The sequence below is a fragment of the Macaca fascicularis genome, chromosome 13 (assembly GCF_037993035.2).
Source record: "Macaca fascicularis isolate 582-1 chromosome 13, T2T-MFA8v1.1".
Taxonomy (NCBI): domain Eukaryota; kingdom Metazoa; phylum Chordata; class Mammalia; order Primates; family Cercopithecidae; genus Macaca; species Macaca fascicularis.
Genome location: NC_088387.1, coordinates 9,103,474 through 9,129,183, shown reverse-complemented (window position 1 = coordinate 9,129,183; position 25,710 = coordinate 9,103,474). Strand labels below are relative to the sequence as shown.

General features: G+C 40.2%; 2 long non-coding RNA genes across 2 annotated transcripts; one reads left to right on the top strand and one right to left on the bottom strand.

Annotated features, from left to right (window-relative positions):
- The first annotated feature begins 1,628 nt into the window (after positions 1-1,628).
- On the top strand, positions 1,629-25,121 carry LOC141408312 (uncharacterized). The gene is made up of 2 exons (XR_012422005.1): positions 1,629-1,870; positions 24,147-25,121. It is a non-coding gene; the product is annotated as an uncharacterized lncRNA (long non-coding RNA).
- On the bottom strand, positions 16,714-21,908 carry LOC123568311 (uncharacterized). The gene is made up of 3 exons (XR_006691509.3): positions 21,519-21,908; positions 19,481-19,630; positions 16,714-18,326 (listed from the first exon to the last, which is right to left on the bottom strand). It is a non-coding gene; the product is annotated as an uncharacterized lncRNA (long non-coding RNA).
- Positions 25,122-25,710: the final 589 nt, after the last annotated feature.

The window sequence follows — 25,710 nt, the reverse complement described above, 5'->3', positions numbered from 1 at the left end:
TAAAATATTAATAAAGCCTTATCTTTTTCGAGATCTCTTTCCTCTGTAAACTTAGCAGCTTCAATAGGGTTTGAGTAACGATGGACTTAGTAACAACTTCATCAAGGTTGGAAAGGAAGAAAGCAATTTTATGGTAACTGTCGGCTAATTAGTGAACTAAAGCCTAAATTGGAACACATACACATACACTTAAAAGGCTTTGGGCTTTGGAGAAAGAAAATCCATTGTAATAAAAAGTCGAGCAGTCTCTTCAGTTGACACCAAGGATTCTTCTCCGTTTTCTATGTGGGAATGCAACCCTGTCACATCAAATTATCCAACTAGTTAGTAAGAACAAATTCCTTTGGAATCGCTTATTATTTCAGTGATCCAAATAAACGCCAGTCACCTCAACCTGTGCTTGGTGGCTCCCAGGGATGACTGGGTCTGTCCTGCTGCAGGCTGTGTGGTCCCAGCCGAGTTGGTCAGTTCAGTAACTGGCCTTCATGAAAATGGCCTGGGCCTTTCCTTCTCCAACATGATGGAAATAATTTCTGGAGAGGCCAACATTTAGATAAACCCTGATGGCTTGCACCTTTTTATAACTTTCCAATCTGACCCGTAAGTCCATAGGTAGCCAAGTTCAAACCTCCCCTTGGGTTCTAGATGTTCTGAGAACGAACTGGTGATTGGAGAGAGTTTAAATCTACAACTTTGGCCTTAGAATCCAGAGAGTACAAGTCATCCTGCTGGTCCTTGCTATGGAAATCATTTCCTTTCTTCCTTATTATGTACTGTACAGGAAAGCTGCCCAAAATGTGTTTTTTGTTTATTGGTAAAGGGTCTTGCTGGAATTAAGTTACTTAGGAATGTGTCTATTGCAATTAAAAGAGGCATAATGTTTATATTAACATTTTAAAGTTTGGTTACTCAGGGAGCATTGGTTTACATGAGTGTAAATAGGCGATAATGAATATGTTGAATTATTCCATATTAAAACTGTAGCTTCCTAGGAAAATGTTAGTGTGGTTAAATAGACTCTCTAGTACCAGCTGTAGGATGACAGAAGATACTACTGTTAGCATTTAGTCCCTGTATGTCTTAAATAATAGGTAAACAAAAAAGCTGGATATCATTTTCCCACTTAGAATTTTAGTGACTGCATTGACTATAGGTTGCTTACGATATGATTGTGAAGAACCAGATTAGGAAATAATTGTGGGAAAATAAAACTAAGTATTTGGATTTAAATAATTTGCCAAAAATTCTGATTAAAATTATATTGGTTAGGAGAGGAAGATTCTGGATCCAAAGGTACATTCCATTCTACTTCCTGCGGTCCACTCAGTGGGCTGTGGTTACCTGCATGTGTTGACTGTGGACCCAGTATGCACAGTGATTCCTTCTCCTTCTTCTCAGTGACTTAGTTATCTCCTAAAACACTACAGGTGCCTCTCCTCTTCTCTCACTCATTTTCATTCCACTTAGCACATCATCCTGTGGTGGAGAAGAAGCCTTGAGTGCACATTTCTTTTTTTTATGGTGTAAAGATACATATTTAGAATTAGCCAGCTGGACTTGGTTTAGATGATCTCGATTTTGTTGGCAACATCCGAAGCATCTTAATCAGGAGCCAGTGGAACATATGCCTTCTTCTCTCCATCAGGGCTGATCAGGATGTGGACTTGGCCACATCAATGTCAGAGAACTTCTTCACAGCCTGTTTTATCTGGTGCTTGCTGGCTTTAACATCCGCAATGAGCACAAGTGTCTTCTTTCATCTAGCTTCTTCATGGCAGACTCAGTGGCTGGGGGAACTTGAGGGAAGCATGGTTAAGCTACTTCTTCCTGGGGCTGCCTTTGGAGCGTTGGTGTCTTGGGCTGCTGGAAGGTGAGTGACATGTGGATCTTTTGTGTGTGTGTGTGCCTGTGTTGCTGTGGATGCTTTTCAGCAGTGCCTTCTTGGCTATCAGAGCCTTTGCTTTGGCTTCAACTCTGGGGGAGGAAGGAGCTTCCTTCTTGGCCTTCAGCACCACTTTGTTAAATGCACCTCTCTTACCCTGCTGTCCTGGGGTGAAGTTGTATTCCTGCTATCATCCCCTTCCCCAGACTCTGGTCTGTCTTTCGGAATCTCGCTGCCTCATGGTGGGCAGAGCCTAGAGATCAGAAACACATTTTTCGTCTCTTCTTTTAAATTCTTAACAAGTCTGGACTTTGTCTTTCTCCAAAGATACTTTAGTTTCTGTTCATTTTCCTGGGGAGTTTACAGCTTCCACATTCAAGAGCCCCAAGGGCCAAACTGAAAGAAGGAAACCACACCTCTCATTGTTCTTTGGGGGAAGATTTTCAAATCAATTCAGTAAATACCTGTTGCATGCTTATTATATTGCAGATACTAGATGCTAGAGACTGGTAGAAGGAAGTAGATATGGAAATACAAAGATGAAAGTTCCAGCCATGGAGAAGGCGAGGCTTGGGTGGAGAAAAGCTATATGCACACAAATCACTGTATAGGATACAATGTGAGAATAGAAAAGAGATTTGAAGTGCTGCAGAGCTACAGAATAGGCAGCTAAATTATCCTCCATGAAAGGATGGAGGAAAACTTCATGCGGGTGGTAGCACTTCTGATGGGCCTCGAAATGTGGCTGGGATTCAGTTATTAGAGATCATAGGTTGGGTGTTAGGGGAAGATCACCAAGGCCAAAACAACCAGGAATCAGAAATCGGTAGGATGATAAATGCTACGCATGGAGTGGTGACCCAGGCACTGACACTGACTACATGTGTGCATACATGCATATGTGAGTGGGTGTGTGTGCACTGGTGGGGAGAGAAGAAGGGCTGTGAGAGAGGTGATGGGTGTGGTGGCGGTTGATTGTGGTGGACCAAGATGGTGGTTATGATCTCAATCAGAGCTGTCAAATGATTTTTCAAATGTTTTATTTTCTGAGAAAATTCAGAAACGACTTAGAGGCATCAAGAAGAAAAATATCCCTTGTAACCCTCCTCTATGTTCTGAATGCTGTTCTCCCCGACCAGCCCCCAATTCATATGTTGGGATCCTTACCCCCAAGGTGATGGTCTTCGGAGGTGGGGTCTTTGGAAGGTGATTGGGTCCTGAGGGTGGAGCCCTGATGAATAGGATTCGTGCTATTAAATGAGTCCCTTCCACTCTGTGAGGACACAATGAGAAGGCACCATTTATGAACCAGGAAGGAGGCCCTCACCAGACAGTAGATTTGCTGGTGCCTTGGTCTTAGACTTCCCTTTCCAGCCTCCAGAATAGTGAGACACAAATTTAGTTTCTTTTTTTTTTTTTTTTTTTTTGAGACAGAGTCTTGCTCTGTCTGGGGTGCAGTGGCACGATCTCCTCTCACTGCAATCTCCATCTCCCACGTTCAAGCAATTCTCCTGCCTCAGCCTCCCAAGTAGCTGGGATTACAAGTGTGCACCACCATGCCCAGCTAATTTTTGTATTTTTAGTAAAGATGGGGTTTCACCACATTGACCAGGCTGGTCTTGAACCCCTGACCTCAGGTGATCCGCCCGCCTCAGCTTCCCAAAGTGGTGGGATTACAGGTGTGAGCCACCGCGCCTGGCCAACAAATTTCTGTTGTTTATAAGCCACCTGGTCTATGGTGTTGTGTTAAAGCAGCCCAGACTAAGATACTCTTCGACCTTGATAGAAATTGCCACTGATCTTCAGAGGCGTTTCCTGCTTATTTCTGCTTTACGAATTTAAGAGAAACAAATGAGATATTATATACATGTTCTGAATATTTTCTTTATTATAAATTTGTGTGTTATTAATTTATATATAAATTTGCACATGTATAGCTTTGTATAAATTTCCTTGCATATGTTCTTACCATTTAATCAGCAAAATTTTAATGGCTCTATAATATCCCAGAATTCACATATATTTTACTCTGTTTTAGGGTGGCCGGTTGATGTAGTACTGCCATTCAGCATTCAACTTTTAAAAAGGAATTGTATTATGCATTGTCTAACCCTTGTTTTCATAATGCATCACAATTATACCCCAATTTACTCCTTTTCCTTACTGGAAATCCATGCCACCTGACAAAAACTCATGGCAGCAGGGCCCCCGATCTCTCTTGGACCACAGCCAGCTTCCTCGAAGGCATCAGATCCACTTATGGGTGCTCCTTCCCCTGCTCCTGCATTTCCACTGTCCACTCTTAGATGTCCTTTCACTTCTGTACACTGCCAGTCGACCTAACAGTTCCAACTGTGGTCTGTAGGGTCTCAGGTACCATGCTCTCCTTGCCCATCATCATCTCTGCCCTGCATCTGCCTTTGGCACGGGCCCTTCCTGGATGGGCACTGCTCCTCTGCCCATCACAGGCTTCATGGCCAAAACCACGCTGCTGCCCAGGTGATGCTCTGTGAAGAAACCTATCCATCTTCGGCCAGACTTCCCATCTTCCACCCACCATGCAAGCACATGCAAACCTGGAGCCTTCTCCCTGTTCATGTATCCTTTGTCATCATTATTAATAACCATAATATTCCATCCTTTATTTACTTATTATTGCTCATATCATAGCAGTTATTTCAGATCTTTTACTCTCTTTAATTTTTTTTTTTTTTTTTTTTTTGAGATGGAGTCTTGCTCTGTCACCCAGGCTGGAGTGCAGTGTTAATTTTTTTTTATACTTTATGTTTTAGGTTACATGTGCACAATGTGCAGGTTTGTTACATATGTATACATGTGCCATGTTGTGCTGCACCCATTAACTCGTCATTTACATTAGGTATATCTCCTAATGCTATCCCGCCCCCCTCCCCCCACCTCACAACAGGCCCCGGTGTGTGATGTTCCCCTTACTGTGTCCAAGTGCTCTCATTGTTCAATTCCCACCTATGAGTGAGAACATGTGGTGTTTGGTTTTCTGTTCTTGTGATAGTTTGCTGAGAATGATGGTTTCCAGCTGCATCCACGTCCCTACAAAGGACACAAACTCATCCTTTTTGATGGCTGCATAGTATTCCATGGTGTATATGTGCCACATTTTCTTAATCCAGTCTGTCATTGATGGACATTTGGGTTGATTCCAAGTCTTTGCTATTGTGAATAGTGCTGCAATAAACATACGTGTGCATGTGTCTTTATAGCAGCATGATTTATAATCCTTTGGGTATATACCCAGTAATGGGATGGCTGGGTCAAATGGTATTTCTAGTTCTAGATCCTTGAGGAATTGGCACACTGTCTTCCACAATGGTTGAACTAGTTTACAGTCCCACCAACAGTATAAAAGCGTTCCTATTTCTCCACATCCTCTCCAGCACCTGTTGTTTCCTGACTTTTTAATGATCGCCATTCTAACTGGTGTGAGATGGTATCTCATTGTGGTTTTTACGCTCCTTAATTTTAATTTCCACCCCTGCTCAACTCACTCCTAGAAGCTTACCTTACCTTCTATTAGGAAGATTGAAGACACCTAGAAAATCCCTGTCTGTATTTTTACTTATCTTTTAAGAAATCCCTACTTCAGCGCTCCCCTTCTGCTTCACAAAATGCCATATCACGCATAAAAGTGCCAAAACATAGAAAAGGCAAAGCAAGTGGTACATTTTCAGAATCTAAATAATTAATGAATAGATTTAAAAAACAAAACCAGGCCAGGCGCGGTGGCTCAAGCCTGTAATCCCAGTACTTTGGGAGGCCGAGACGGGCGGATCACGAGGTCAGGAGATTGAGACCATCCTGGCTAACCCGGTGAACCCCTTCTCTACTAAAAAATACAAAAAACTAGCCGGTCGAGGCGGCGGGCGCCTGTAGTCCCAGCTACTCAGGAGGCTGAGGCAGGAGAATGGCGTAAACCCGGGAGGCGGAGCTTGCAGTGAGCTGAGATCCGGCCACTGCACTCCAGCCTGGGCGGCAGAGCGAGACTCCATCTCAAAAAATAAAAAAAATAATAAAAAAATAATAAAATCCTTTATTAAAAAACCAAAACAAAACAAAACTGTGTTCTGCTTTTAACAAATCAAAAATACCCTGTTCATTTCAGTAAGAATATGAGTTTAATTTCAATACTTATGCTAATTACGCTCCCTTTGCACACTATTAAGAATCTTCAAAAACCTGGTTATAACAGTAATATGTTTACTAAAAAAATTGGAAAAATACACAAATAACACAAGGGAGAAAATAACCCATAGAACAACACAATGGATAATGTTATGCAGGGCATAGATCATCTAGGATCAAACACCACTGGCCACCCAATGTATTAGTGGAATGATCTTAGACAACTTAATTTCTCTTTGCTCTGGTTTTCTCACTGTTAAAATAGAGATCAAAATAGTTCATTCTGTGAACTATTTTGATGAGTGAGCAAAATAATTCTGTGAAGTTTTTATTACATTCCTTGGCACTTAGTAAACTTCGATGTAGTTTTTCTTTCTTCCAAATTTTATACACACATATTACACGTCTTATGCATATGTAATATTTATAAAACTGGGGTCACGTTGCATTTAACATGCTGTAGCCTCCTTTTTAACTTAACATTATCTTGTCAGCATTTCCCTGAGCCATTTTGCATTCTTTGAACACATGGTTTTTAATGCCTGAATAGCATTCTGTTCTATGGATTTACTATAATTTACTTAACTAAATCCCTATTGTTGCTTAATTAGGCAGTGGCAATTTTTTGCTATTATAAATAGCATTGCAGTGAACATCCTTGTACATAATTCTTTGTTTGCTTCTCTGATAATTTCCTTGGGATAAATTCCAAGAACTGTAATTATTAGGTCAAAGGATAAGAACATTTGTAAGAATCTTGATCTATGTGGTCAATCTGCTCTGCAGAAAGTTTGCCCTCATTTATATTCTCTGCTTCAATATGGGAGAGAGCCTTTGTCTCACCAGACCTTGGCCACTGGTGGATAATGCACAAGGACCTCGTTTTGGAAACGGGCTGTTTCTTCGATGAAGGAGACTTTACAGCACTTTTCACTGGCGGGTTTTGGTTGCATGAGTGATTTTTGGGTGATGTCAGGAGAGTAAATCCGAGGAGCCGATTTCCCAGAGGCGGCTACCCCCAGAGTACGGAAATGAACTTGAAGGTCTTCAAGATACACGTATGAAAGGTGAAAGGCAGCTCTCGACACTCATTTTATAGACAAATATTATACCTGCTTGAAAACATTGATAAAAATCATGCGATTTATTTAAGGTAATTAATCTGGAGTCCTCGGCCACCCAATAATCGTTTAGCGACCTCACCTTTCCTGTAATGTGGGTGAGGACAGCGTGTCCCCCAGAAGTGAAAGGAGTCCATGGCTTTTTCCACACCAAGGCCTTCTTCTAATCTCTTTCACGCGTGGGCACCAACTCTGGGGACTGACTACTGGGCGCTTGTAAGCGCTTACTCTTGACATTTGAAGAGGGATCAAAGGGAGGCCTTTTTTGTTTAAAATGCACTTCTTCCCAAGAGTCAGTGGCAGAGAAAGAGTTTGGTTATAGGATCCGATGAGAAAACAGAGTTCAGCAATACTGACCCCCATCTGAAGATGCTGGACTTGCCCAGATGCTCTAACTCCTATTTTTGAACCCCTTTTACCACTTACTCTTTAGCTAGTAAGGCCAATGTAATAAGTTACATCCATCACTGCAGTGGTGCACTTCCTATGCATACGTTTGTTAATTGCGTATGTGCGTGTTTAAGCTGTGGGGATTTTTGGCTTGAAATAATCTGTGCTGTTTAGAGAAGAGGGGGCTTGTCCTTGCGTGAGATGGAGATTGTAGTTTGTGTGGCATCCAGGCGGCTGGACCGAGGAGGGTAAAAAGACAGTCCTTCATTCTGCCTGTGAGTGTGATGGCAATTAACATGTTTGTCTGTAAAAACAGGAAGTAGTCTCTGTGCTATGGAGAACTGATTAGAGCCCTGCATGCTCAGAGTAAAAAGCAGATGGGGTGAGGCGGGTAGGGAGGTGGTCGGTATTAGTAAGTTCTGCGAACACTTGTGCAGGGCCAGACAGCTGAGAACAGACTGGAATAGAAAGCAAATCATTCCGGTTGGTGAGAGTCCACGAGACAATCCATGGCTGAGCTACCGAGAAAGAGAAAAAGGCAGAGCTGATGTAAACAGAGCTTAGTAAGAGTTTGCTCCAGTAAAATGGTGGTTTCATATCAGATTTTAATGGTTCTCCTCATAGCTTGATTAACTGGTTTATCAGTTTGGTTTTGGTTAGAAGTTTGAGTTTGTTCAGTCTACATATTTCCTCTTTTTTTTTTTTAAAAGGCCCCAGTTTGATACCGTCTTCTGTATTGACAGGGATTAATTTTAACTCAGATCCTTTGCTGATGAACATGCTGACTTGTAAAGCATAATGACTGGTGTTTTCATATCACACTGTCATCATTTAGGTGTAAGGGGTGACTAGATTAAGACTGCAGTTTTTAAAGTTTTTGGTAGCTTTGTTCAGCAAATCCTCTGGAAGTTGTGATGCTTTGCCAGACACAGTCTTTGATTTTGGTTTAGACTGTGCTTTGATTCACTAGCTGCTTGGGATAATCGTCTGTGTTAGCACAGAGTATATCACTGACTCAGATGAGAGCCCGGCGTGGAGATGGCTCTGTCACTACAATCATCTAGTAAGTCATTCCAAGTTGGGGCTTAGGACTCTGATTTCCTCTCCCAGGCTTGAATGTGTGCTTTTGGCACATGAATCCTTCTTGATTCTTATCTTAGTCTGTAAATAGCTTAGAAATTACACATGGAAAAATGGAACAAATCATACTTTCTTTCAAAGGGCAAATTAAACATTCCATAGAATAAGGAAAGAGTTGTTAGCGAGGGAAAAAAAAAATGCAACCTTGCTAGCTCCAATGTGAAAAAAGAACAGAATAAATTGGACTCAAACGCAACCTTAAAGAACGTTTTGAACACTTGCACTTTTTTTCTTTAACCACCCTCTTAGCCCTCCTGCCAAATACCAAATCCTAACTTTTCCAAAGGTTTGAAAATATTCCCATTAATTTTTTTTTTCTCTCATAGCCCTGTATTTACCAGGGCTTGAAATGGAAATACTGAAACCTAGTAATGAAGGGCACTATAGAATTCCCAGTCCGTCAGAGGCCAACTGCTCCTGGCAAAATGCTCAGGAAGTCCCGTTCCTACCAGGCTACAGTGGGGTTTTCAGTTACAGACTGTTTTGAAAATTCAGGTAAATTAAGAACAAGCAGTTTACCTAAAAGAAAAAATGAAGTAAGCTGTTTCTTCGATTCAATACATAAACAAATTTGCAGATGAAATTATGAAACCATCTTCCTGAAAAGGGAGAGAGGGTGAATGTCCTGTGAAAATGACATGGATTGATAAGATTCTGCCTGTCTTCCGGAGGAGACATTGGGTATGTCAACTCTGAGCTGGACAGAGTTCAGCAACACACATGGATTGTCACTCATTCGTGGAATTCTGGAATGCAACATCTCTTATTCCATCCATAGTGCCTTCAAGAGGCAGCTGTTGTGTGAGCACCTCTAGGACGGTGGCAGGGGGGTCCTGATCCATTCAATTACAGTTGTTCAAGGGATGACTGCACAAATTCGAATAAGGGCAAGAAGTGAGTAGAAAGTGAGTGAGAGCAAGGCAGGCTCTCTCATATATTAGAGAGCTAGTGGCTCTGGCTCTGGCTCTGAAGAGGCTGCAGGCAGGGAGGACTGTCTTGACCACATTTGCACAGTTGGTGAGTGGCCCGTCAGGACTAGCATCCGGATGCTGCTTCCCAATTCTGCCTCCGTTCGCCAACCATGCCGGCCCAAGGAGCAACCAATTCCATCACGTTACATCCTGGCCCCGAGTATTAAACTTATGCTGGTTCAATTTTTCATTTATTATTCTGGTCCCGCCTTTGTTTTTTTAATTTATTGTAGTATTTATTATATTATTTATTTATTTTTTATTATTCTGGTGCCTCTGAATTTGGAGGTATTTGCGGCACCACTCAAGTTTCCACTCTGCCCTTCTCTGTCTCCTGGCGCAGGTACACATTTCTTCAGCTTCCTCACTCTGTACCTCTAGGCAGAGCATCTTCACCCATCTGTCCTCTCGCTCTCTGCGACGGCCATCCCCATTCCTTTCTCGGAGAGATACCTTCAGCTAGGCTCTCAATCCCATCCTCTTCCAGCCCTCAAGGGTGAGGATTCTTTCCATCCCTCGTGATGCTGGGACTGAGTCATTCTCTGGGTAGGCTGTACCCCGTGCTGTGCCAAGGCTGCTCCAGCCGCCATCCTCTGCCTGGGCAACCCTGCTGGGTCTTCCCTCTTCTTTTGTGTGTCTATTGTCATTCATTGACATTCGCTCTTAATATGTTAATGTACATACAGTCGATTTTAGGAGTGGTAAAAGCTCCTTTTAGAAAATACAAGAAAAGAGGTTGGGTGCAGTGGCTCACACCTGTAATCCCAGCTCTTTGGGAGGCCGAGGTGGGAGGATCACCTGAGGTCATGAGACCAGCTTGGCCAACATGGTGAGACCCTGTCTCTACTAAAAATACAAAACATTAGCCGGGCATGGTGGCGTGTGCCTGTAATCGCAGCTACTTGGGAGGCTGAGGCAAGAGAATCACTTGAATCAGGGAGGTGGAGGTTGCAGTGAACTGAGATCATGCCACTGTACTCCAGCCTGGGCCACAGAGTGAGGCTCCATCTCAAAAAAAAAAAAAAAAAAAAGAAAGGAAAGAAAATATGAGAAAACAAACCATGCAATAAAGCTGAAGTCACTATAGTTCTATATGTATCTTAGGCTACTTCCCCCCCCAGGTTTTTAAAAAGCAAAATCATAATCCTATAGTATATATATATATATTTTTTTTAGACGGAGTCTCACTCTGTCGCCCAGGCTGGAGTGCAGTGGCGCGATCTCGGCTCACTGCAACCTCCACCTCCTGAGTTCAAACAATTCTCTGCCTCAGCCTCCTGAGTAGCTGGGATTACAGGCATGTGCCACCACGTCCAGCTAATGTTTTTTTAGTTTTAGTAGAGATGGGGTTTCACCATCTTGGCCAGGCTGATCTTGAACTCCTGACCTCGTGATCCACCTGCCTCGGCCTCCCAAAGTGGTGGGATTACAGGCGTGAACTACCTCGCCTGGCCATAATCCTATAGAATTTTTAAAAATCCCCAACAGCACATGATATTTCTTTGATTGATTTTAAAAGTCTTTTCTTGGTAGAATATTTAAAATATATAGAAAGGTCCAAAGGAAAATATTTCCTAGAATTTCACCCTACATTTCAATGTACTTCCTTAGGACATTTTTTTCTAGGCACATCTAAAGAGCATACTTTTGGCATGATTCTTGGGAACACCTGGCACAAGAATAGTCACAGCTTCTACATGGAAGAGCACGTAAAGGGGGAGTTTAGCGGTAGGTAACAGCTGCTGTGGGGTGCCTTAGTAGTCTTTATTGATTAAAAGAAAACAATCCTAAAGGGTGGTCATTCCTCTAAAGATGCAATAAAACATTACTCAAGTTTTTGGCAATAAAAATGCCCTAATGCCAAAAACACCACATTATTTTATTTACATATTTCTTGGAAGAAAAAATGCTTTCGTAATTTAATAGTTCTCTTAGTGTTTCAATTGTGTAATCAGCTTAGCTGGAACAGGATGCTGTCATTTATTAGACTGAGAGGCAGCTTCGTTTCCTGGTTAAAAGTAGGATGCCCCTGGCTGGATAGGCTCTGCAAATTACTATCTGTAACTTATTAGCTGGTGATAGTATGAATTCTTATCTTCTCCATCTTCATAATTATCTTAGCAAGAAGCTGGGTGAATCAATGCTAGCAGCCACTACTAGCCAAATGCCTGACAGCTTTCTCCCCTTTCAGAATCCTCTCAGGCTTCCCCAACCTGCACCCTCCCAGGAGTAAAATTAATTTCTCCATTTTTTGTGCTCTCATAGAATAGGTACTTGTCTCTCATAGTATTTATTGAAATGTGTACTGTATTTTTTAAATGTCCATCATCTGTCTCTTCCCTCTTGCCAATACTGTAAGCCTGTGAGCTTATTACTTATGGGGACTTTACAAAAAAAAAAAAAGCTTTGTGTCTTCAGAGCCCAGCCTGGACCTAGTGAGTGCTTAATACAAATGCCTGTCAGATGCATAAATACTGTACTCTGGAACTGATTTTCAAACTAAAATGCATAGCTTCCTATTTATTTCTACTGCATTTTACCTTTTGGGCCTCAACATCCCAGGGGTATTTATTTTTACTTGGTTGGAAGATACAACCAAAAAAAAAAAAAAATCAAAACAAAACTTAACAAAACTGTGCCTCAGCAGAATGCAGTGATATAACTTACTTGTATGAATATTCCATGTGCATTTAGTCATGTATACAAAAATTACTTGCGAGCGAAGGAGGTGCAGTGGAATTTACAGAAGCAATAATGACCAAATAACAAGGAAGATATTACTTATTATGATAACGTATTCATGTTTTACAAAAGAGCAAACTGAGGCTCAGAAAGGCCACATGATGAAGGGCAACACAGATTTAATGGCAGAAATAAGACTACAACATGCTCTTCAGGGGAAATGATAGCTGTCCTTGAAACACAGTGGGTAAGTATGGGGTGTTACACAAGGCAGCCCTGATGGAGGAGATGTCTCTGAGTCTTGTAGGGAACGGACTAGAAAATAGAGAGATTCCAGGGTAGAGAGCTGTAGTCACTGAGCACATCATGATGCAAGCTCCAACACAGAGTAAGACCCTCCAGAGTGACCAGATGTGCGGCAGAGTAGCACATAGTCACTTTTTGTGTGTAACTTGTAATTCCTTTTCCTCCAAAAGGCGGCAACTGGCTCTTGTGTTGGAGCAGCCTACCGTTTTACGCACTTTCCCTGCAAAATCTATCACCTTCCTCGAATACCTCCAAATTCAGAGGGACCAGAATACGGTTGAAGGAATAATAGATGTGATAAAGAAAAGAAAGATGTTCGAAAAGAAATTGGGTTGTCTATGCATACTATGGTCTGAGTTTTAATAATTCATAATCCCATTAAAATACTAATTCATAATCCACTTAACATGTGCAGAAACATGAAACATTACTTAAACTATTTTTAAAAGATCTGGGAAAATATTATACATTATTTTAAGTTATTTACTTTGAAGGTATTTAGCATACTAGATATGACAGAAACTTTTGACTTTTTCCATAAGAGAGAATATGAGAAGATAAAGGTTTTATTAAGAGTGCCACAATACTTACTGTCAGAACAATTTCAAAGTTAGCAGAACAAAAGGAATTTGGAGAAACTGAAGATTGTAAATGAAAAACTTCCAAGGCTCGTGTTCGAGAATTGTGCATACTGTGTGTTTTTGGCATGCTTTAAATTCATGAGTCTGCTATAAAAATTCTGCAAACTTTTTCATAAGGCTTTTGCATCCCTAATCAGTTTCTAAGTGTTATCAGTTAATAAAATGTATTTCATAAAAAACATTTGGTAAATATTTAGCGTACTTATTGAATTGCACTTACCTCAGGTTTTTTATTCTTTTTCCTCCACTTCTAAAAAAGCATGCTGTAGATTTCAGGAGAAGTTGGCAGCCACACAGATGTTGAAGTGTGAATTTTGGATGTTTGCAGGTTGTAAATATGTGGAATTTTGATCGTGAATGGGAATTTAACATTACAACCTTACATGGTTGGAAAGATTCTGCAATAGCAACAATTTCACATTTGCATAAACAGCTTTATTATAGTTGGAGTAATATATAGAAAGAACACAAATTACTCTGACCAGAGTTAAACCTATAAAGCAATCACATTTGAATGAGGATTTTACTTAAAATCATAGACTCATCAACTTTAAAGTGTTTTTATCTTTCACAAGAGACAAATTTAGCCTGTTATGAATAAAATCCCTTAATATCTGCATTTTCTGGCTGGCATATGTACATTGCCTCAGTGGAACTTTAAAATAAAACCATACATAGGAAAAAATTAAAAAGAGGCAAATAACGAAAGCACTAGACCAAAAAAATGTATTTTTTACATCAACTAGTAAAATAATTGTCAAAAGTGTTTGCTTTAATTGAATTTTAAACCTAGAATCTTTTTCAGCTCTTGATTTCACTGTAAGAGTACAGAGAGTACAGAAACAGCTAGAACCTTTTGAAATTTACCCTTCTCTTACCTTTTGTTAATGTTATACCATCTCTGTCACTTTGCTTGGTGGAGGTATAGTTTTGATTGTGTAATTTTACAGGTATTTTATTAAAGTATTCAGGAAGTTAGGTAGCTACATTCCAAATGCAACAAATTACAACGTGTTCTTGATTAATCAGAATGCTTTATGACACATCTTTTCAAGCCTCAGGTTGAAACAATTTGTATATCCCCATCAAAGGTGTGATAGTCATTTGAAGAACTGTGCAAGTTAGTTCAGCATTTCAGATAAATGTTGGATTAATTATTTGGCTCCTAGGAAACTTCACTCAGGCATGTCTTAGTTGCATACTGTTTGAAAATAAAAAGCAATTGAACTGAGAAATACAAATACAGTATTGCATGATATTGCTATTTTTATTGTAACTCTAAGTCAGTTTTAGATAGCAAAACTCCGAACTTCAATTGAGGAAGCCTTTATAGTTTTTAACTGGTTATTAACTCCATCTCTTAAAAATATTAATTTGTAAATTTGAAGGGAATCAAACAAAATTATCTAATCACTTGAAAGTTGGTAAGACCGTTTAGAAGAAAAGCACTCATATACAGAATGTTATTTCTCTAGTCTCATTCACATTGATGCTTGTCAAACCTTTTCTCATTTCTATATATTTTACCCACTCTTAAAACACTGAATGGAGTTTTGCTGCCTTAAATTCAGAAGTGGAGTGTTAATTCAGGAGAGAGAGCAGCAAAAATGTGAAAGTCTTTGTATTTCTCTCCTGACTAATCAATGGCTTATACAGATATGAGGGAAATAAATGCATGTTCCCAGTTAGAGTTCTTTAAAAGGAAGGATGAGGAAAGACGAAGGGAATATTACTAATGCTTCTCCAAACATTAGCTGGAGATTGGAGTATATCTCAGCTGATTTTAGTCTTTACTTTAAATTTGAAAACTGAAAGAAAGCTAGAATTTAATAATAATAGGTAGCATTTATGGAAAGGTGTCTGCGGGTTCTCACATCTTTACACCTATAATCTCATCACATTTTTAAGCACAACCCTATGAGGGAGGAACAGATATTACCCCATTTTACAGGTTGATTAACCTGGGAAGAGATAAATTATGGAAGCTGTCAATGGTTATTCTGCAAGCATTATGATCCCAGGCAGTCTGCCTCTAGAGTACACACTCCATTGAAATCTATGTGACTGCATCTTGTTTCCAGCCCCAAGCAAAGGGCATGACAAGTAATTCTGAACATCATTCATATCTTATAGATGATCTGAAAATAAAGATAAGGAAAAATAATTTAAAATCACATGGGATTCCAGGATCCAATGACAATAATGGTGTAGTTTTTGGAATGTGTATTTCAGGGTCTTCAATACTTATGGACATACCTGAACATTTGCGTACATTTGCCGACCTCTCAGCTTTTCTCAGGAGAACAATACTCGTTGACTGATCAGTCAATAAATCCCTGTTGCTTCTCACCATGGAGTATTCCACACAGAGTAGCCCAGATAAGAAGCAGCTCAACAGCAAACCAAAGTTTTCAAATGTCTGTCTTTGTGTGTGTGTGTGTGTGTGTGTGTGTGTGTGTGTACGTATTTTGCCCAAATTGTTGCTAATCTTCTTCTGTGTCCACACTATTGTGACATGGGAGACATTTCTTTCTCCACAGTTATAGGGCAGTCTCATGACTCCATTTTATTAATGGTTGCTTTAGAGGTTGACGGCTCAGATCCTGGAGGTATTCTCAAGGGCTTTCCAAGTAAATTTTTGGGTGTCAAGTAACACACATTTAACCCAGATGATCTTAAATATACTTTCCAAAATTTGTTCTGGCCCCTGCCGGCCCCCTGCCTCTTTCTCTTTCTATGGCATTTCTTAGCACTTTTCACCATTGATTTCCAGTTAGTGGTTTTCCAGCTGCATTGTGGGATTGCATTTTCTGGCCTCACATGTGTGGTCACATGACAGATTCGAGCCAATGAGGTACAGCATTCAATTGCTAGTGCAAGACCCTCTAGGGCACTGTGGCTCCCACAGATTTGAGTCAGGTGTGTAATTTTAAAGTTTCTGGTAACACATTAAAAATGTACAAGAAACAGGTGAAATTAATTTTAACAATATATCTTCTTTAACATATTGAAAATATAATTTCAACATGAAATCAATATAAAATTATTGAGGTATTTTATATCCTTTTATAATTACTGTTTTAATTCGGACAAAGTCTTTGCAATCAGGTATATATTTAGCACTTATATCCATCTCAATTCACCCAAGCCCCATTTCAAGTACTCAATAGCAACATGCGCCAAGTGGCTACTAGGCTGGGGAGGCCAGTTCGGGTGCGCTGTTTGACTCTGCTGCAGTGCGGCCATGTTTGAGGTGGTGACTGTTGTATTCTTGGATCACACAGTGAGGGGATGCGGAGCAGGGCTCCCTGCTGCCAAGAGGACCTGGAGTATGATGAGCACTAAACCTTGGTTGCTATAAGTCTCTAACATTTTTGTGTTTTTGTTATATTACAGCATACGCTACCCTATCCTGCCTGATATTTCTTTCTTTCTTCAAAATGGGACCATGCACTGTCTGTTGTTTCGCACTTGTTTTTGCATCTAACATGTTTTAAATATCCTTCTATTTGTCATGCATTCCTCTCCATCACAGCATCTTTTCTATCAGCTTTATAACATTGCATGGTATACACATATCCTACTGTATTTAGCCAACTACTCCAGTGTCACACACTTAGAATTGTTCCCGTTTACTTAATTTAATGATACTGTAATATTTATCCCTATAGTTAAATCTTAGGGTACAGTAATAATAGTGATGATGATTTTTTTTTTTAACCACAGATTCCAAGAAATAAAGTGGACCGGATAAAGGCACAGCACTTTTTATAGTGAATGGTAGTTACTTCTGGTTGTTTCTTCAGAAAGTATCAATGTATTCATCTACTACCTGATGTATAGCACAGAATATTAATGTTAGTTTATTATTTAGATTAAATACTGTTTCATATGCGAGTTAGACATTGTATTTATTATTTTTTCTAATTGCTTGTTCATTCCAACTGTCTTTTCCTACTGACTTGTTTGTCTTATTGATTTGTAATAATTCTGTCTGTGTGTAGACTATGAAACTTTTGCTATCGTCAGTATTATATGCTCTTCATTTGTCATTTTTTCATCTTTGAGATTTAATTAAAAAGAATATATGACTGCATATGACTTTGAGCGTGCTTTTAGATATAACTTGTTTTTAAACCTGAAAATTTTGATTCTTCAGAAGTAAATGTGAATGCAAAAGCATAGGTTATTGCATGTCAAATATTCAATTTTAATAAAAAATACAGTACAAATAAAGACTGCTCCATTTAAGTCCAAACAAAAGTAAAGCATTACTGAACATTTTTAGCTAATCATTACATGTTCTTTCATTCTCTTAAAAAGCTACCTGTGAAATCTTCCTGTATTACAGAACGAGATATGCACTATGAATCCTAAACAAGACATCCTATTTTTTTTTACATGAAATACCTTCTCTAAGTTGTGTATTTGCTTTCCACATAGAAAACATGTAATGCTCAATCAATATTTCTAGAAGAAATTTAGACTAACTCAAACTAAGTATATGTTATCGTTTGTTACACCAACATTACTCCTGATAATAATTTAAATTAAAAAATGAGAGTTAATTCTCCTTTCCCACTTGGCCATTTTGGTCCAGTGTCTCAAGAATTCTTTCTAAAGGATTCCCTTGGTTGTAATTGGCTTGGTGGTCCTTAATTCTTGTTATCATTCTATGCTTGCAACATGTGCCTGTTGTTTCTGGAAAAATGTATTGTGAACTACAAGCTTATGCTATTTCTTAGCACTTGTATGTCATTCTTAACACACACAAGATGATTTGCATTCATTTGTAATCATTGTTCTTTGCAAAATACTGGTAAGAGGGCTATTATAATAACCACCATTTTGCCCATGGGGAAACTGAGACCCAGAAAGGTTAAGTGACTTACCCAAAGGCATACAGTGAATTGATGGCAGAGCTGGAATTGCAGGCGGGCATCCTTAGAGGTTGTCTATTGTTCAGCACACTCAGCAACAAGGCCTCTCGGCAGTGCGTTCTTTCTTCCAAGCATCACATTTTCTTATTCCTTCGCTAAACAATTATTTAAGAACATGTGACCTGCTTATAATACAAGGTTAGAATAATAATATCTTTTCTTCTATTTTTTCCTTCTCTTACTTAAATGTATTATTCCAACAACTTGGAAATAGGTGGGAAACAGAGAAATCACTCAAGCTTTTTACATGGAAAACAATTGAATGACATCATTGAAGAATCCAAAAGTGTATCTTGTCTTTTCCCTTAGGGGATGGGAAATGCACTCAAGTGAAAAGGAAAACTGTGTACTTTTGTACACTCATTTATGTTTACATAATAAGAGGTGAAGAAGAAATATTAATAGTATCACAAATAAGTGCTGTGATTTCAAAGTCTTTGTAATTCTTCAGAGTGACTAAACAGTGTACAATGCAAAGTCTGTAGGGATATTAATTCCAAGTGATCCTTCAAATTTATTTTGGCACTACAATTTTTTTAACCACTCCAGGTACTATAAAACTGTTAAATGGTATAAAACTATACTAATTAAACTGTTGAAATAACAGGTTATTAGTGGAAAAGGATTTTCCAGTTTTAAGTAATCAAAGAACAGAATGAATTATCCTTTGCAATGTTTTCTTAAAGTATAGACTAGTATTGTTTTCAAGATTAAATTTTGGGGGGAGTTTGGGGATTTTGCATGTGTATATGTTTCCAAGATTAAATTTTGGGGGGAGTTTGGGAATTTTGCATGTGTATATGTTTCCATATTGATTTTGTGGATGTCAAATCAATACTGTATTCAGAAAGAATAACATGCTATAACTTAGAAATTCCTATCTCCTCCTTCTCTCATGCCCCCATTTTCCATTTTAAAGAAATTTTGTGTTTGTCCTATTTAGAATACTGTTTGTGGATAATTTCCCTACATTTTAAAAGATATAGTTTTAGCTCCTATTTTATGTACATTATTTAAAAATATAATTTTAATAGGGATCTTTGGAAAGAACATGAAGGATATGAACAGAATTGTTGTTCAACTTAATTTAGGACCCTAATTTAGAACATATATCATGTTCTTTTTGCTTCCAAATGGCTTTTTAGTAATCCTCTGCTCCAAGAAGTTATCAATTCTTACCCACCCTCAGGAAGCAAGTCACGTGTATTCAAACGTAATCAGATTAACAGAGAAACTTAATCCGACTTACCTTAGAAGTAAGATTTTTTTCTCCAGCTTTCAGGAATAACACTTAAATACGTATTTATCTAATTTTGTGGTTTTGTATAGAGTATTCAGTCACATTGCTTCCTGGAGAGGCTACTCATATCTGCTTTCTCCTTACTCCACAGTGTTCTTCCTACCTCAGGAAAAATTGGAGATAAGAAGAACTCACCGTCTTTTAGGCAACCCTAGGCTTCAGATTTCAGAGAATAATAAAAAAGGAAAATCAATGAAACAAACAAAAGATCCTTCAGATTACCCCAAGTCAAGTGGCTCATGCCTTTTATATGGAAGCATAACCTTTCTCTCTCCCATCATCTCCTCTCTGCCTTTCTAGCCACCTCTTTGGATTATTTATAGTTCCCCCTTCCCTACCTACTCACCACCTCTTTTTTTGTGTGTGGCTACTTCCTCTCTACCCAACAAAGGAGGAAGCTTGAGATACATTATCACTGTGGGGTGGGGGCGCGGTTCCCCTGCCTCTGGGAGGGTGAAGGGAATCAGGTTGAACAAGCAACGTCACTGGCCTGTGTCCCCTCTGCTCACCTCTTGTCGCTGAGGCTGGGGACCAATCAACCACCTTAACTCTTGCACCTTGTGCCTTGGAGCTGTGGAAATCGAACTGTCCAGCCACAGTAGAGTAGACCAGGAAGGCAGGCTTTATAATCACTGTCTTTCTTCTCTCTTTTTTTTTTTTTTGAGATGGAGTCTCCCTCTATCGCCCAGGCTGGAGTGCAGTGGCGCGATCTCGGCTCACTGCAACCTCTGCCTCCTGGGTTCAAGTAATTCTCCTGCCTCAGCCTCCGGAGTAGCTGGGACTATAGGTGTGCGCCACCATACCTGGCTCATTTTTCTATTTTTAGTAGAGATGGGGTTTCACCATGCTGACCAGGCTGGTCTCGAACTCCTGACCTCATGATGCATCCGCCTCGGCCTCCCAAAGTGCTGGGATTACAGGTCTGAGCCACCGTCCCCGGCTCTTCTCATTTTTAACAGCATAGCTTGGGCCTCGTGCGAGTCCTTGTGTGATGTGATTTGGAAATCTTAAAGAGGATATGGAGCTCAGGGGCCCCTCAAATTCTCAGCACCCAGCAGAATGTGCTATTGCTTAGGGTAGTAGTAAATCTCCCACGCTCTCATCACCTGTCCTGTATTCAGCTCTGTCCTCTACATGATCATACTCTGACCTCCAAAATAATTAAGAAAAAGAGAAGCTCCTTCAACCTCAGCATGTGCAAACACAATTTCAGAGGTAAATAGTTACCATGTCTAGCAATCAACTCTTTGGGCTCATTTGATTGAAATTCATGAGTTTGGGGAGAATATGACAGGCTAAGGAGTTTGGCAGCCCCAAGCCTGCAATGAACATAAACTCCTGAACCACCCTATGAAAACCAGATACCTGGCTACATTTATCGATGTTATTTTGTCTAACTCTTTTTAACATACATTTTTTTCCCAGTTAAAATCTCACTGAAAGCCTCATATAAGAGTCCCTCTCTCTCCAGCCCTCCTTCTCCCTCTATTTCTCTGTCTGTTCCCTGGAGAAATTAAAAAAAAAAAAAAAAAAAAAAAAGAGCATATTGACGCTAAATAAAAACCAGAAAGAGCAACCTTATGTCATTTATTTCTCTGAAATTGAAAAAAAAAATCATTTTTCCCCTTAGAAAACTGTTCTGGTTTAAAATAAAAACACTTCAAAAGGTACTTTGCATTATATGTATGTCTTCCATGAGAAACAACACCCACATCTAGTGATTTTCTCATCTTGTCCCCGTCTGACAAGATCTGTACTAAAATATATTAAAAAAGGAAAAAAAGAAAAAAAAAGATAAAGAAGAAAGAAAAAAGTGGGGGAAAAGCTGACTGGGAGCAGCAGAAATCTCTCCCTCAGGCCGGGGGCCTTTCCTTTCTCTCCGGGGCAAGGGTGGGGGCCTCAGCCTGGGCTTCCTGGGGCTCCAGCTCTGAGACCCCGCGACCTTCTGACTCTGGGGCCCCCTGGGTTCTCCGACTTCAGCTCTCACCTCATTCATTCAGCTCGACCTGGGAGCCGGGCTCAGCTTCCCTCCTGGAATTCACCCCGGGACCCTGCTATTGTCCCTCTCGTCTGACCTCTGCTACGCTAAGTTCCAACAAGGTGATCTGGAAAACGCGCCACTCGCTCCCTGGCGGGCTCCCGGACTCGCCTTTTCGCGCCCTCGGCGGCGGCTCTTTTCTCCAGGGGGGACCACCTAGCGCTCGGCTTTGCACGGCCAATTTATGGCGCTGTCAGGAGCTCGGGCGCCGCGCCCATTGTGCGGGACGCCGCGCCTGACCCCGCCGCCAGCGCCGTGTAGCCCGATTGTTCCCTCATTAGGGCGGCCGGGAGCGGCGGAAAGGCTCGCGGCCCTTTCCCACAATCCCTGACAATGTGCGACCGCAGGCTTGTCACAGTCGCAGGCGAGGAGAAATGGAGAGGATGTGCCACCGAGTGGGGCGCAAGGGACATCGCATTCCCACGCAAGGAAGGGGGAGAAAGCCACCATTCAAACACCCAAATCCAAACTGCAGACCTTGCACCGCCTGGTGTAGTTTTTTTCTGAGGTTTTGGTGGCGGCTGTCAAGACTCACAGGAAATACCCTAGGGGAAGACTCCACAGCGCCTTCCAAAGAACTAAATCAACGCTTGAGCCCAGGAGTTCGAGGCTCCAGTGAGCTGTGATCGCACCACTGCACCCAGTCCTGGGGCCCAGAGTAAGACCCTGTCTCAAAACAACAACGACAACAAAAAAAACAAACCAAACCAACACACACACACACACACACACACACACACACACACACACACACACCCCTAAATCAAGAGTTGCAAAGAGCCAGACAGCCGGTGAACTTGGGCAGAGGAGAGCTCTGTGCACAGGGGCAAGAAGTGCCCAGATGCAAGCGGGGCTGAACTGTGCACTCTCGGGGGCCGGGGCTGCGGCCACGTGGAGAAAGCAGGAAGGAAGCGGGCGGGGCCGTCAAGCAGGCCTAGGGCGATCAGCACTGGCACAGGCTGCCTTCACAAGCAGGAGCCATCCGCAGTGTAGCAATCTCTTTTCCAGCCTTGCTCCTAGAAGGAGCCAGCTGATCCTTTTCCCTTTCGTGTTCTTTGCCCCACTGTGCCTGTTGCTGCTGTTCTTTCCCAGTGATGCCTCCCAGAGAGGTGAGGCAGCCTGAACACCACACTTCCACGCTCTCACTTTTCCTCCTGGCCAACCAAGCGAGGACACTGCCCAGACAGCCCTTCTCTCTCCCCCTCCTCCACCGGCCTGTTGCGTTGAAAGGGCCTTCTCTAAAACTGCAAATAAAGAGCACAGCTTCAGAGAAACCGGGCAAAGGCTCAAGGGGAAGGCACAAAAAGGACTATCTCTGTCCTGTCTGTCCTGGCGCTTAGATGTATACAAAAAGCTACGCTCAGATTCTTAGGTCTGTGAAATGCTATTTGAGTTGAAACACAATACCCGCCTACAGGGCATGCATAGAAAGTGATTTTAGGCGGCAATAACTTAGGGTAATTCTCTCTATTTTATAAACATCATTAGCTCCCCTTAAGAGATAATGCAAAAAGATTCAACGTTTCTTTGCACTTTCTCAAAAAAGTGAATTCTGGGGCTAAGGCCGTAAGCCACCGCATTTATTAGCAGGTGATTCAAAATTGCACACCCAAAGGAAAACTTCGAGAAGTTTCAGGGATGTTGTGCACAGACTTTTAACTTTAAAACTCTTCTCAAAACTGTGTTTTTGAATTGAAATGTGTTTATTCCTTTAACAGAATATAAAGCTAGAACTGAAAAGAAAAGAGTTTATATTTCAAGATAAGATTTGTATAGAATATGTCGAAAGATATCAATTGTCTGTATTTAAACTACGGTTGAGAAATTCTAAGTACTCCAGAATTTGAAATTATTCTTAAAACGGAACTAAAGATATTTTCATGATGGAAAAATAATGTGAATTAAGCTTCTTAAAAAAAGACCAAGTCTCATCTTTGGGGTGCATGTTGTCCTGTTATTTTGTCCGAAGCTTTCTTGACAGGGTGAAAAGGGTTTTAGGTTCTCGTGTTTACTATTATAACAAGAACTAGGGTACAATTTGTGTGAGTTTATAAAATCTATTGCAAAGATGATTTTGGTTGTGGCAGTTTTCCTTTCTTGCTTTTAGCAGATGGCTTTCTATCGACTGTTAACTTTAAAATCAAATGTGTAAAGCTTTTTATTTAAAAGAAAATAGTGATCTTAATTTGAGGTACATTGTGTGTAGTCTTAAAGTTTGTGATGGCCGGTTTATGGTGGTGGGGAGTGTTTCTTTGTAACTTTGAGTTTTCTCTGAGTCTTTAAATTTCACTGTTCTTGTAGTTCTGAGCTAGTATATCTGCACTTGATCTGGGCCCAAACATATTTTGATTGTAAATAAAAAGTCTTCTTTTATGAGGATGTTCACTTCGCAGCTTGAGCAGTGTAATTTTTATACAGGTCTCAGCAATCAATAAAAAAGCCACAGGAGGAATGATTTATCTTGTTGGTTACAGAGACTGTCACCGAGAGAAATTGTAAAAGATCAATTTACACAACCTGGTGTGAGAATGTTATTGATATAACACGGTTGATCGGTTTCTGGTTGTCTGTGCGCAGGCACGGCGGAGGGAGCACCACCACCACTCGCCAAGGTCTTAATAGACTCCGCGCTCCATAAAGTGGACACAGAGCCAGTGACGGCGGAGAGGGCCCGGCGGGCGCCCACCGGCATTGGCTGCGCTCCGATTACTTCGTTAAGCAGTGTCATGCTTCTTCTTCTTCTTCTTCTTCTTTTTTTAATTTTTCCCTCCTACTGTGAGAACTGTTCACTTGGAGACTCCCTGTCCTAATTACAAAGAGCCCTTTTAACCACAGGTCACAGGACTTGGCTCTCTTGACAGGAAATAAGGAAACAAGCTACCTTCCTGGAAAAAAAAATTCAAACTTCTACTTCTCAGATTAGTTAAATGAAGCTTGTCGACGGTTGGGAGTTGAGTCTTATGACAGTTGGTTAATCGCAGTTGGTACATTAACTATGTTTTAACCAGAACTGTTTGGGATCTAAGTAGATTCAAAAAATAAGGCAAGCCTAGGCACGTCCCACGAAAAACACCTAAAATAACCACAAAGTTGATATTGGTTTTACTTGCTATAGGTATTACAATACAAAATAGATTCCTGTACCTTTAACACTGTAGTTAAGTAAATTTACAAACATTAACATTTTTTAAATGACACTAAAGCTGCTTTAAATCCTAGGAAGGCCTCCCTCTCTCTCTCTCTCTCTGCTCTTTCTTTTTTGATTCTACCTTCAAAATGTCCTCTGTCTATATTTTTTATATTAAATATTCTCTGCAAAGTCTATCTAGTAAATATCTGGTTCCAAGTCTGTGTACACCATTCTCAAATATAAAACTTTTCAAATGAAGATAAACCTTTAGTTGAATTGGTTTATTTTCTGATTTGATTCTTTAATGTTATTATAGAAGATGGAATATCATTTGCAGTAACATTAAAAAAACTCTGGTGGTTTTCTTATTGAAAGACTATTATAATAACAAGCAGAAATAAAGCAACCAAGATTTAGAAAAATATCAGTGTTTTTGTGTGTTTATTATTTGCACTAACATATAATGTCAGAATGATAATTATAGTGTGGCCTGAGTTACAAGAATATAAAAGAATAAAAAGTCTAAGAAGAAAAACTTCCAGTGTAGACTTTCAGTTATGATTTTAGTCATATTTTTTCATGTAGGTTGTCTTTCTAACAGATTCCACATTTCTGTGTGTGAGCGTGTGCATGTGTGTGTGTGTGCACGCGCGCCAAGTCTTTTATATTTAAACCCTGTTGTTGCCATTTTCATTTCCGTGGGAAACATACACACATACACAAAAACACACACATCTTTTACTTGGAAGATGGATGAATCCTGTGCTTTCTGAACACCTACTTAAAAGGTAAGAATCGACTAGTTTTGTGCATGCTATTAGATCGAATTTTAATTGCTAAATGTCCAATTAGTATTTATTTGCTTTTGTTTACAGAAGAGTGAATAAATGTGATTTTGCTTTCATATTTCTGTATATTAAAATTACATAATAGCTCTCATTGTCTTTTCATTAGCTAAAATTAGTCCTCAGATCTCTCACCGCATTCATTATAAACTGAACACAAACAAAA